Raw genomic sequence first — 14,211 nt, 5'->3', positions numbered from 1 at the left:
TCTTTTAATATTTTTTGCATTTTACTTAATATGAAATGTTTAGAGTCAAGGAGTCCTCAAGCTATCAACTTCCAATGCTATCTTCACCAAAAGTCTGCCCACTTGCTCATCTTAAGAATTTTCCAGAACATTTCATGACATGTTCCAATCCTGATTGCCTAATGTTTCTTCTTTGTCTTTTTCAATAGTAAAGGGAAAAGCAGAGAAACTATAAATGTATGTACATTTTTCAATTTGTAAAAAATTTACATTGTAAAAAATACAGCTGGACAACTTTTTTAGACATATAAGTTAAAAAATAACTATGATTAGAACCAAAGCTGTAACAAATCATGGTAAGTAATTTAAAAAGTATACTCTAAGATTTGTGAATAGTTGTGCTAGCAGTATAACAAGGACATGGAGAATTTTACTAAAAATATGAGGAAGTTTATAGTGTTCATTAGTGGAGGAATGAAATTAGTATAGTGTATCCTGGGAGGGGAGGAACAAGTGCCAATCAATATTATTATTGTATTTGTTGCCTTTATCATCATCAAAATAGTGGGTCTCACTCTGCGATTTTCAGATGTATACTAAAAGGGACATGGTCCTTTACCTGGTGACAGGGCTCCACTGATGTCCTGTACCATCCCCATGAGTCCCTTTGGCTTTTGCTATCTGCTTCCACAAGATGCCTGTGTGGGTGAGCCTAAACGAAGGGAAAAAACTGGATAGGTTATATCGTGGGTGTACTTTTGCAAATGTGGTATTTCAGCAGCCTGGAGAATTACCAAGGCAAAAGAGATGATTCTGCAGGCAAATTTAATTACTTTTAAAGAGCAAGCAATTCCAAATTCCAAATCTCAGATGAGGTTCTTATCTTCCTTCTCAGGTGTTTAAACAGGTTGCTTTCACTTGGAAATCTTACCTTAGGACAAAGAATTAGAGCTGATTTTAGAGTTTCTTCAAGTTTTTTTTTTTTTTAATTATAAAGGTACTATAGGATGGTTTTTTTTTTTTTTGTTTTGTTTTTTGCCAAGTACAGAGTACTTTATTGTTGGTACATGACAAGGTGGGGCTCCCTAGGCCCCTCCCATTCTTCAGGGGCTGTGGCATGGAAACTGTGTCTTGAGGAGGGGAGATTCTCAGTGAGATGGGGACTGAGTAGGCAGGGACACCCCAGCAGCTGAGGCCTCTCTCTTCCTCTGTGCTCTGGCTGGGGCTGGTGGTCCAGGGCTCTTACTCCTTGGTGGCCATGTGGGCCATGAGGTCCACCACCCTGTTGCTGTAGCCAAATTCATTGTCGTACCAGACAATGAGCTTTACAAAGTGGTTGTTGAGGGCTATGCCAGCCCCAGCATCAAAGGTGGAAGAGTGGGTGTCACTGTTGAAGTCGGAGGAGACAACCTGGTGCTCAGTGTAGCCCAGGATGCCCTTGAGAGGGCCATCTGCCGCCTGCTTCACCACCTTCTTGATGTCGTCATACTTGGCCGGCTTGTCCAGACAGCAGGTCAGGTCCATCACCGACACGTTGGCAGTGGGGACTCGGAAGGCCATGCCAGTGAGCTTCCCGTTCAGCTCAGCGATGACCTTGCCCATGGCCTTGGCGGTGCCAGTCAACGCAGGGATGATGTTCTGGAGAGCCCCACGGCCATCACGCCACATCTTCCCAGAGGGGCCATCCACAGTCTTCTGGGTGGCGGTGACGGCAAGGACTGTGGTCATAAGTCCCTCCACGATGCCAAAGTTGTCATGGATGACCTTGGCCAGGGGGGCTAAGCGTTGGTGGTGCAGGAGGCATTGCTGACAATGGTGAGGTTGTTTTGGTACTTGTCATGGTTCACGCCCATCACAAACATGGGGGCGTCAGCAGAGGGGGCAGAGAGGATGACCCTTTTGGCACCCCCATCTAGGTGAGCCCCGGCCTTCTCCAGGGTGGTGAAGACGCCAGTGGACTCCACAACGTAATCAGCACCCGCTTCACCCCATTTGATTTTGGTGAGATCTCACTCCTGGAAGATGGTTATGGGATGGCCATTGATGACAAGCTTCCCGTTCTCTGCCTTGACCGTGCCATGGAACTTGCCGTGAGTGGAGTCGTACTGGAACATGTAGACCATGTAGTTGAGGTCAATGAAGGGGTCATTGATGGCGACAATATCCACTTTGCCAGAGTTAAAAGCAGCCCTGGTGACCAGGCGCCCGATATGGCCAAAGCCGTTTATTCCGGCCTTCACTTTCACCATGGTATCTCGGAGACGGTGCTGGCGCTGCTCAAGAAGATGTGGCTGTCTGTCGAACGGGAGAACCAGAGAGCCACTATAGGATTTTTAAAAAATATTCAAAACAGTTGTTTAGAAATTATAAAATGCAAGCCTTCTGCTTGCCAAATTATTCCCTCATCTCATTTTCTAGGGTAACTTGTCAGAAGAGCTTTCAGTCCATTTTTTGGGAATATATCTATATATCGATACCTATAATTACAACTGTAGCAGTGGTTCTCAATCGGGACTGATTTTGCCATCTAGGGGACACTTGGGAATGTCTGGAGACATTTTTGGTTGTCCCAACTGAGAGGTGCTCCTGGCATATAGTGGAGGCCAGAGATGCTGCTAAACATCCTACAGTACACAGGACAGCCCCACAACAAAGATGATCCTGCCCAAATGTCAAAAGTGCCACAGTTGAGAAACTCTAATGTACAGATTTTTCTTCATATAAGAAAACCTTAAATAGGGGCAATGGTTTTAGAAAATAACAATTCTGAGACTTAAAATACCATTATTTCTTAGACGTTGATATGGGGAATCTACCCACTAATGATCCAGAATTGTTTTCTTTTTTTCTTTTTAAAAGTCTTTAAATAATTTTTAGAGCAAACGTTGGAATATATTTATTCCCAATTCCATTCACTCGTTTAGGCAAAGATCACCTCACAGATTTGGTCAGGTTGTGCCTAGCTGGGGAGAACCAAGACTGCTTAGATGAGTGGTCCTGGGCCATCACTGAGTCAGGGTGGGGGCGCTGCTGGGGACAGGGGTCTCCTGGCTGGGACTAAACAGGATCTAAGGTACAATCAGCTCATAATGACAATTTTGCCTGCTTAGTAGCTAGAAAAAGTCCGCAGTCCCATCTACACCAACCTCCCACACCTCCAAAAGACATGGTGATTGGGTGCCTTTTTTTTCCTTTACGCTTATTTTGATCTGATGGTCACTTGAATAAAAATGTCAGGAGGTGGGAAAAACTAGGATTTTGAAAGAGGCAGAACTAAAGGTTTTTTCCCCCTGGGCTGCTCCATAGGGCGTGTGCTGAGAACTGCATCCTAGTGTAGGAATTCTTTTTTTTTTTTTTTTTGAGACAGAGTCTCACTCTGTTGCCCAGGCTAGAGTGAGTGCCGTGGCGTCAGCCTAGCTCACAGCAACCTCAAACTCCTGGGCTCAAGCGATCCTCCTGTCTCAGCCTCCCGAGTAGCTGGGACTACAGGCATGCACCACCATGCCCGGCTAATTTTTTCTATATATATTTTTAGCTGTCCATATAATTTCTTTCTATTTTTAGTAGAGATGGGGTCTCGCTCTTGCTCAGGCTGGTCTCGAACTCCTGAGCTCAAACGATCCGCCCACCTCGGCCTCCCAGAGTGCTAGGATTACAGGCGTGAGCCACCGCGCCCGGCCCTAGTGTAGGAATTCTAGCCCCAGTCCCACCTTGGAAGGGAAAAGACTCAGCCCCAATTCATGAATATCAACAGGGGCCACTCTGCCAAGGACAGCAAGATGGCTGCCTCTCAGAGACTAGACAGGCAAGTCTGCCACCCAACACGGCCATCAGAGGAAACGAGATTTGACAAGGCCTGCTTACAAGCGGGGACTCCTGCCCACAGGTGAGAACCTCGGTTAGTTCATGTCACATAGCCCTGAGGACTCAGCAAGCACTTTCTCTGAGTGACTCCATAGGGAAAGTGCTGGCCAAACCATGATCCTGGGAACATGAGCCACATTCACAAGCTCTGTAGGCTCATCTCTAATCAACAAAGACAAGTTATCTAATCAGACCCCACTCAAAGGGAAGGAATTGGAGATCCAGCTAGGGGTTAGAACGTCCTCGGTTGGGAATTCTCACAGCATAGCTGTAAGACCTGAACAAGTACGAAATATTCAATTGCAAAGAATCATATCAATAGGTAAGAAAATTCTGAGAGGGTTTCGTATGTGTGATAGTTTTTTTTCCTTTCGTTTTTCTTTCCCTTCTTCCCTCCCTTCCTCTTTCCCTTCCTTCCTTCCTACTTTCCTTCATTCCTTCTTGTCTGTCTTCCTTCATTCTGGAGAATTATATCTTAGAAAACTTCAAACTTCTTAGGAAACTATTTATGGAAAAGTACAAATATGCAAAACTTAAAAATTATGGTATGCATCATTCTGTATAGTGAAGATTACAGAACCAAGACAGAGAAGAATCAAGTTTAAAGCCATTGATGGGTGTTCTGAAAATCTCATTATATAAATATCATATATACTTCTGTTTCAAAATATATTAAATCATCAATTAGCATTTTGTCACCAATTGATATTTATTAAGACCTTAATGGAGGCCTAGCATTTTGCTAGACATGATGCATATTTACTCTAGACAAGTAAACATGAAAATCCTTCCTGTGACCTTTATCAAATGCCATGATTTGTCATCCCACATGAAACCTAAATATTCTTTAACCAGAGTTTAATTAAGTCTTTGTCAGTTAATCTCTTGATTTCCCTTTCTTTCTACTAGCTGAACTCACTCACAGCAGGTCTCCTGTTTCTGTATGTGGCTACCTGCATGGGTGTTGACGATAAGCAGATACCCCAGTATCTACATTTTATGTTTTCTAGTAGCTCAATTTAAAAAGTCAAAGGAGGGCCGGGCGCGGTGGCTCATGCCTGTAATCCTAGCACTCCGGGAGGCCAAGGCGGGCGGATGGTTCGAGCTCAGGAGTTCGAGGCCAGCCTGAGCAAGAGCGAGACCCCGTCTCTATTAAAAATAGAAAGAAATGAGCTGGACAACTAAAAATATATATAGAAAAAATTAGCTGGGCATGGTGGCACATGCCTGTAGTCCCAACTACTTGGGAGGCTGAGGCAGGAGGATCACTTAAGCCCAGGAGTTTGAGGTTGCTGTGAGCGAGGCTGACGCCACGGCACTCTAGCCTGGGCAACAAAGTGAGACTCTGTCTCAGAAAAATAAAAAATAAAAATAAAAAGTCAAAGGAAAGAGGTGAACTTATATAATTTTATTAATATGTTTTATTTAACCCCATATATCGAAAATATTATCATTTTGATAAGTAATCAATATTAAAAGGATTAATTAGATATTCGCCATCTTTTTCTGTACTAAGTCTTCAGAATCCCATGTGTATTTGACACTCACAGCACATCTCAATTTGGACACATTTCAAGTACTCAGTGGGAGTAATGGCCACCGTATTGGATGGCACAAATACAGACTTCCTTTCTAACTGCCTCAATGGCCCATGTCAATAATGTTAACCATTCATTCAAGCAAAACAAATTTTTGAGTGCCTGCCATGTCTCAGGAACTGTTCTAAGACTTAGGGTACAAACAAAACAGGCAGATTTTCCTTCCTGTCCAGAATTTATATTCTAGTCAGGAGACATAAACCATGACCAAAATAAGGAGTAAAATATCTGTAGCAGGTGAAATGCTGGGCAGCGTCATGGAGATGGGTGATAGGGAGTGCCTGGGGTGGGGAGGATGGTCCTAGGAGAGGCCTCATGGAGATGGCCCCGAGCAGCCTGAGAAGGTGAGGGAGCAGGCTCAGGGACATGGAAAGGAAGAGGGTTCTAGGCAGAGGGACAGCCAGGGCACAGGCCCTAAGGTAGGAGTGTCCTTGGAGTAGCCAGGGATCCCCAGGTGGTTTGTCTGCATATTCAAGTTTGAAAAGTGCTGCTCTAAACTTTTACTCTTAATCTTCTCTGAATTTCTCCATAATAATGTTTTAATGGCATAAAACAGCAACAGCCATTTCTTATTGTTCATGATTGTGAGTGTTGACTGGATTCCACTGGGTGATTCTTCCGCTCCCCATGGTGTCACCTGGGGTGCGGTCATCTGAAGACTCATCTGAAGGGCTGGAATGGCCAAGGTGGCCCATGTACATCGCTGGTGGTGGCATTGGGTTAATTCTGTCCCACATTTTGTCAGCTGGGTGGTACAACCATCTGGGTGTTTGACTGGGCTGGATCACCCAAGATGGCCCCTCACATGGCTGCCAGCTGGGAGCTCAGCTGGGGTTGTCAACTAGACAGCCTCAGTTCTCCCCCATGGGGACTCTCCATGGAAGTTGGCCTTCTTAGAGTGTGGCGGCTTTGTTCCAAGAGGGAGCTTTCCAAGGGATGAAGCTGCAGATCTCTTAGAGCCCAGCCTCAGAAGTTACCCAGTGACTCATTGCCACATTCTATTGACCGAAGCAAGTAACAAGGCCAAACTAAACTCAAAGGGAGAAGAAATAGACTCTATCTCCTGATGAGAAAAGTAGCAAGAAATTTGCAGCCATCTTTAATCCATTCCAAAAGAGAATAACTCACATTCATTGAGCAATTATCATGTAAGTACTATTAACCAATTTAATCAATTCTAAACCGTGCATTTTTAAATTTTTTATTTTGAAATAATTATAAAGTCACAAGAAGTTATTCAAATAGGACAGAGAGGTCCTATATATTCTTCATCCAATTTTCCTCAATGGTTAGACCACACATAATTTAAGTAAAATATCAAAGCCAAGAAATTGACATTTGTACAATGTATAGGTATGATTCTGTCATTTTAAAAGTGAATAACTGCCATTTATTGGGTGATCACCATGTAAGTACTATTACCACGTTTCATCAATTTTTAGATGCACATTTTTTTCACATTTAACTTCTCTGGAATGAGAATGTCTTACAATCAAACATTATTAGAAGCATCGTTTTTCTTTTGTTGGTGGTACATAAAATAATAGTATATCCTACAATATCTATATATGGTATCTTAGATTCAATAAAATATTATATTAGCCCATTTTACAGATAAAGAAACTGAGGCATGAAGTGGTTAAGAAACCTGCCCTAAGTCACACAACTAGTAGGGCTACTGATGGAAACTCAGGGACAGAACTCAAACTCAAATGCTTAACCTACACTACCTTGGAAGGTAACTATAACAAGACTAAAAATAGCATTTTCTATATTTAGCATGGCTTTGGTGAAGTTTAGTGAAAAGTATGTAACTATGAGACAAACAAACCCCTATTCTCTGGGTCTAGACCCAGCATGCTTAACCTACACTACATCACCTACAGACAGTTAGCATTCCATACATTTTGTGGATATATCTTTTGTGACCATGAAACGGTATGAATTAGAAAGTTCACAGAAGCAACAAACCCAATAGCTTTTTTATTATAAATTCTAAACAGCAGTGTGCTGCACTTATGTAACTGGTCATTGAACAAGGGACTGGTACAACCTCTGCTTTCTAATGCAATGAAACTGCTTTCCTTAATAGAACTCATTCTGCTCTGGATTTAATCAATTCTCTGCAAGGATTAAAAATTGAATAGGACAAAATGAAATGAAGAAAATAAAAAGGAGGTGATTAGACTGATTTTTATATATGATGGAAATAATGCAAATTCTGGAAACAAATAGGCCACCTATGGGTTGAAAAAATTATTTTAATTGTAAAGCTGTTTCAACCACTTCTTACAAATAATACACTTTTTATGCACTACCAGAAAATGCAAAAAAGAAATAAAGAAAAGATTTGTTCAGTGGTAGGTTGGAGCTAAATATGATGCTTACTACATAGACCATTTCCCAGAAAAGAGGAAATTAGTTTAACCAGATGGGATATATACAAATATAATTACAGTTCACAAGTTTAAATTTTGCTCCCCAGGCAGCTCTTTGAAATCCTAATCTCTAACTTGGGGCTAACAACCAAAAACCGCTTCTCATCATTCAGGAAAGCAGGGTTTGGATGCCAGCTGCCTCGCATTCTAAATTCAATACCAAATGGCCTACCTGGTTTAAAACATACTCATTCCTGCTTTTATCATTCTTTCTTTGATATGAGCTATTTTGTGGGTCAATAAATGTAGCAAAATCCAGAGAAGTTTAGGTCTGTTGATAAGATAAAGGCAACTATCTATACCAACTGGGAATTTGTTGATCTAGATTTGACTAATCATGATTCCTGTATAATTGGTTACATCTTGCTTAGGCTTGTGTGGTCCCATAATATACTTGAAACAAGAAAGAATGATTTTACCAACTTAACCAAATAAAAAGGGGCCTAATACATAGGAATTTGCTCAGAGTCAAGGTTCAGTTTATAGAACCTGAAATAAAGAAGGTGGCAGAGGATATAATAGAATAGCTATCATTTATCTAACACTTAAAGCCACATTATCTCATTGAACTCCTACCATAACCCCCGAGGTAAATTCCATCATTCTCATTTTACAGGTGAGGAATTCTATTCAGAAAGGTTAATTTATCCAATAAACTAACAACTAATAAAAGGCAGATCAGACTTCAAACTGTTCTATTATATGTGACTCAAATATATAATTATTTCTAAACATATAAATATGGATTTCAAAACATATCTGGCCCTAGGGATTTGGCATAAGGTATTGCTGGCTTGGATTTTATTAATATTCCCATTTAAGTTTCCATGTTTCAGGAGTTAGATTTCAGTGACGTGGAAAGGGGGTCGCACAACTGTGGTATTTTGCAGAACTTGCCTAGTTGGGATTAACTGCACAAAGGCAGTGCCCACCCACACAGAGATGAATATTTTTATATTTTAGGAAGACAATACAGTGTATATAGTGTCTATTATTAAGTCCCTCAGTAGAGACTGGAGTAGTATCCTATAATCAAACACATTAAAATTTCTGCAGTGAAATGTATGAATATTCACCCTAAAGAAGAAAAAGACTATAAGTAGCCTCAGGATAACTGAAGTCAAATTTTCTTAACAAATCACTGACCAAAAAACACTTTAAGTTTTCAAAGCATTTAGATCATAGAATTGTGCATGAAGAATTGTGGACCTATATGTTACACACTTCTTTGCCTTTTAGGACTCTGAGTGATCCCTGTCACTGGCTCCAAAAAGCTCTCTCTTTTACACAAGCCCACTTTTCTAAACAGGATAAATATTCGCTTCCCCACTTTCCCTACAAATATGTAGCGTGTTCTGCTTCCACTCTATGGGGTCCCTTTTCTGGCCTGTGCGGCTCAGCTGTGCTCAGCCCTCCGTGAGATCATGAGAACTCCAAGTGCAGGGACTGTGCAATCTGCTTTTGACTTTTCTGGAGTTTCCCCCCAATAAATCCTATTTCATATTTACACCTTCTAGTTCCAGTGGTGTGTGTGTCTGTGTCCTCTCTGCGCAAGGCCATAGGACCACTCAGCTGGAAGGAACTGGAAAGTTCCTGTAGTCTAATTCCCCGTGATATCAGCCTCCAAGATACCCCCAGTGGTGCCTACTGCCTGGTATTAACACCTTAGTATAGTCCCCTCCAACATTGTACCAGTGTTAGTTCCTGTGACCAAGAGAATACAGAAGAAATGATACATCATTTCAGAAATTAGGTTACAAAAGACACTGTGCATTGCTTGCTCTCTCTCTTTCATCACTAACTCCAGGGGAAGTTAGTGACAATGTCATGGGGACACTCAAGCATCTCTATAGAGGGTCCATGTGGTGAAGAGCTGAGTGAACCACAGGAGTGAACCATCTTGGAAGCAGATCCTCCAGCCCCAGTCAAGCCTTCAGATGACTGCAGCCAGGGCTGACATCTTGACTGCAACCTCATGGGAGACCTTGAACCAAAACCACTCACCTAAAGTGCTCCCCAATTGCCAGCCCACAGAAACTGCAAGATAATAACTATTTGTTGTATTAAGCTACTAAGTTGTGAGAGTATTTTGTTACACAGCAATACATAACTAATACACTCCCCCATCTCACAGATGAGGAGGAGATGATGTTTTAAAAATAACAGGAGATGCTCCGGGACCCTCCCAGTCCTATGACTTCAAGGGCCAGCACAGCTCACTCTGTTTATGTGGAGTGGGCAGGAGACTTCTTAATTTTCTCATTTCCCAGAATCTTCTGTTTTCTCACATTGATACTGGAAGCCCCTGGAAAATCTGGCCAATAACTCAGCTGTGAAAAGAAAAGTTTGGCACAGATGTCCTGGTTCTGGAGGGAGTCTGCCCACTCGCTAAATTCCCCAAAATAGCCCTCGTTTGTGGGTTTGTTTTTCAAGAGATGATTCTTGTTTTTTCCTATAAGGACAAAACTTTCTAGACGGCAGTTGTCAAATCAGGAGACATGAGAAAGCATTTAGCCTCTTTCCTTTCCCTGGTGTTGAAGAGCATGTTCTTAATGACCTATCTACTGTCTCAGGGGGCTTATGGCGGCATCGACTTGGTCCTAGCCTGCGAGATTGCATCAGACCCCAAAGCGGCAGCTGTCCTCCTGGTTAGGTTACTTGATTAATGATTCTGTTCCCTGCTCTAATGCTGTCTTCTCTTCCCAGCTGCAGTTTACATACAGGATGCATTTCCTCTCTGAAGCCCCCATCTGCCTCTCATATTTCCGTATGTCATGTGCTTCTGTATTTTAGGTACAGATGGAGACATTAGTCATGTAATTCATCACATGGGAAAATTCACAGGCTGGCTATTTTATTTCAGTTTAAGTATTAATTTCTACCTTTGCTACTGGTAGAAAACTCCAAAAACATCAATGAGAATTGTAGGTAAAATATCTACCTCCACTGACTATTACTGGATTCTTCCTTTTAAGGTTAAAGTGAGGCATGATACATCCAAAAATTATAGAAAAATACGCAAACCTAGTGTAGTAGATTTATTGCAACAACGGCCCCAATTCTTCACCCCTTTGCTCTTTGATCCGCAACTTTGCTGTGCCTCTTTCTAAACAAACAGTGTCTATTTCCCATCTCTTGAATCTAGGCTGGCCTTGTGACTTGCTTTGACCAACAAAATGTGGCAGAAATGACTGTGTACCAGTTCCAAGCCTTGGCCTCAAGGGGTCTTGGAGCTTCCGTTCCCTCTCGTAGAACCTTACATCCACCATGTGAACATGCCCAGGCTAACCAATGAGCAGCTGACAGCCAGCCAATCCCCAGGCACATGAGAAAGCTCAGCCAAGATCACAGAGCCACCAACTTGACCTAGATCTGACCGCAAATATACATAAACACAGCAAAAATAAAGTCATCCTATGGACTCTTGAGCAATGATAAATGGTTGGTTTTTACACCACTGAGTTTTGGGGTGATTTGTTATGCAGCATTATTGTAGCAATAGATAATTGATTTATATAGGCTAGTATTTTTTTTTTTTTATTTTTACCTCCCTCTCCAGCACTCCCCTGGTATTTTTTTGTGAGTGTGTTGTGTGGCACACTTAGGCCCCAAGCAGAAGCCAAGCTATGAGAGGTTTTCCAGAGAGGGTGCTTTCTACGTCCTGTCTAGGATATCTAAGCCTGGCTACCTATCTGAGATTCCGAATAAAAGGAAGGGCCTGGGGCACTGCCCAACAGTGTGCAGATTTCCAAATAATTGTCCTGTTTCCAGCACAGTGCCACCACCCTTAACTGGGTTTTGTGTCCTTCCTGAGTCCCATCCCACTGATTCAATATTTCTAGAGTAAAAACCTCCTACCCTCTACTGGGGGTCTAACTGCTTCTTGTGGAGATATTTAATAAATCTGCTTACTTTCAGCTGCACTTGCCTCCCAGTTCCAGAGGTGCCTGGTTGCACCAATGTCTTCACATTTGTGGGGAGCTCTTGTTCTGACTTGAGTTGGTTTTCAGCTTTCTCTACTGCCAGGTCATAGTTCTCTGGTCAGATGAGGCAAGAGCCTTAAGGCAGAGCAAACCATCAGCCTTCCTTCCAGAAAGCACTGGGCATCTGCACAAGGTCGGGGGGTGGGGGGGCTGGGTTTCCCAAGGTCATGGGCAAGGATAAGCCACAGACCAAAAGAGGATTGATTGCACTTGGAGTTTTCCTTGCACTGAAGCAATCTAAAGAAAAATAACAATGGAAGAGATAGAGTCTTTCAATTTAGCTTCAGCAGCATTTTCAGTGACTAGCAGAAAAAATGCTAAAATGAAGCTGATGAACAAAGGCCTACTTTGATGAAACTTCTCAACCATTCACAGCTTATATTTTCCCAATTCTATCCCAAAGGTCTAAAGTTCACTTATGTCCTAAAACTATCAAAGTGTATTTTGGTGAGTGAGTTTTTCCAAAAGTTAGGCATGGTTAGATTCCATGTAGGGACTATGACCTGCTTAGTATTTTCATTAAGTATTATTCTTGCTCGTGGTTTTCTTAGTCTTTCTTCAAAACTGTTTCCTGAGTACTGTGCTGGAAAACAACCAAACAAACAAACAAACAAAAAACAAAGAAAAATGTTCATGGTCATTGCAAAGTATAAATAAGTCCCTAACTCTCTCTTTCTTGTCATTCTTCCCCCAGACTTCTTTCCCCGCTGAATTTGGTTTCTCAAATAATCATTTTAAAGTAAATGGGGCTGGGCACAGTGGCTCGTGCCTGTAATCCTAGTACTCTGGGAGGCCGAGGCAGGAGGATCACTTGAGCCCAGGAGTTTGAGGTTGCAGTGAGCTATGATGATGCCACGGCACTCTACCTGGGGCGACAGAGCAAGACTCTGTCTCAAAAAAAAAAAAAAAGTAAATGGTATACGAACAGGAAAATATGTATCACAATAAGATAATCAGACCACCTCTTGAAAGAGAGACAAATTGTTTGGGATCAATTATGCAATGTTATTACAGTCGATGCACTCTTGATGTTCCATAGATTTTTGCTTAGTTGTCCAAGAGACCTACAACGCCAGAAGGTCTGATGAGACTTTTCCCCCTAACCATTGTCTCTATGCACAGTCCTCTGACCTCATTGCAGTGTTTTCTTAGGTAGGTAGAAATGTTATTTTCCTGCTCATTTTGCCTTTTTATACATTTGGCAAATATTACTATCTTGCCTTCCTCAGTGATCTGTGTCTGGGTCTTCCCTCAGCTTGTAACCAGAATTGACATTTTAATTGTCCTTGTAAATTCTAACCCCATTTCAGAATGCAGGCTACGCATGATTTGTTGTGTACCTTTTCTTTTATTAAAGATGAGTGAGGGGTGGTTTGATAAAATTTTTTAAGATTGGGGTGATTAAAATGCTTATGCTATATTTCCTCCCTGCCTTAATACATAAAATATTCTAGATGGCTCCCTAGATTTACTGAGATGAAATAGATATAAAACTTAAAACTCAGGGCTTGCAAAAATGCACATGGAAGCCAGGCGTCATGGCTCATGCCTGTAATCCTAGCACTCTGGGAAGCCAAGGTAGGAGGGTTCCTTGAGCCCAGGAGTTTGAGGTTGCAGTGAGCTGTGATGATGCCACTGCACTCTACCCAGTGTGACAGAGTGAAATTCTGTCTCAAAAAAAAAAAAAATGCACATGGACAAAACCAGGGGGGAAATAAAAAAAAAAAATTATACAGGCTCCACTCCTAAGATGAACCAAAAATTTGGCTCTAAGCTTTCTGATGGCCCACTCAAAAAAGGAAAATATAGTCAAGTGTTGGATTCATGTTGTCTAAGAAATAAAGCCTGCCAGTAATTCTGAGGAAGTAAAGTTTCTCCTAGCACATAGATCTAAAAGAACATTTCCATGCAGGTCTTCACATGGAGCACATCTTTATCACTTCTACAATAAATGTGATTGCTGCTGTGCTAGAGGTGTTTATTCAAAGAGCCCTCTGTCTGAAGCTAACAAGGGTGAATATCAATGCACTTCCCAGCAAAAGCAATTTTTCACATGGGCATCCAACAATGTGATCTAAATATTCAGCTCTCCAGTGGCCCACCAGGAATAAAATGTAGAGTGTCCAGAGATGAATAGTCACCGCATCCTTAAAATAAAATTCCATTAGTATTTCTCTCAACAGAGTTTTGTCTCTTCATCATAATGCTCTGGAGCAGGGAATATCAGTAGACGGCTCTGCAAAGGCTAAATAAAAGGAAATCAGCTTAATTCCAATGTGAATCTTTCAGGTTTGTTAAAGAGAATGTCAGGAGAGTGAGAACTGACTCTCACAGTGGATTCCTATGAGA

General features: G+C 41.8%; 1 pseudogene; it reads right to left on the bottom strand.

The window, feature by feature from the left end:
- Positions 1-1,043: 1,043 nt before the first annotated feature.
- LOC138377921 (glyceraldehyde-3-phosphate dehydrogenase pseudogene) lies at positions 1,044-2,261 on the bottom strand (annotated as a pseudogene).
- Between the last annotated feature and the right edge of the window lie 11,950 nt (positions 2,262-14,211).

The sequence above is a fragment of the Eulemur rufifrons genome, chromosome 30, assembly GCF_041146395.1.
Source record: "Eulemur rufifrons isolate Redbay chromosome 30, OSU_ERuf_1, whole genome shotgun sequence".
NCBI lineage: Eukaryota > Metazoa > Chordata > Mammalia > Primates > Lemuridae > Eulemur > Eulemur rufifrons.
Note: the sequence above shows the minus strand (reverse complement) of the source record. Positions and strands in the feature narration are given on the sequence as shown.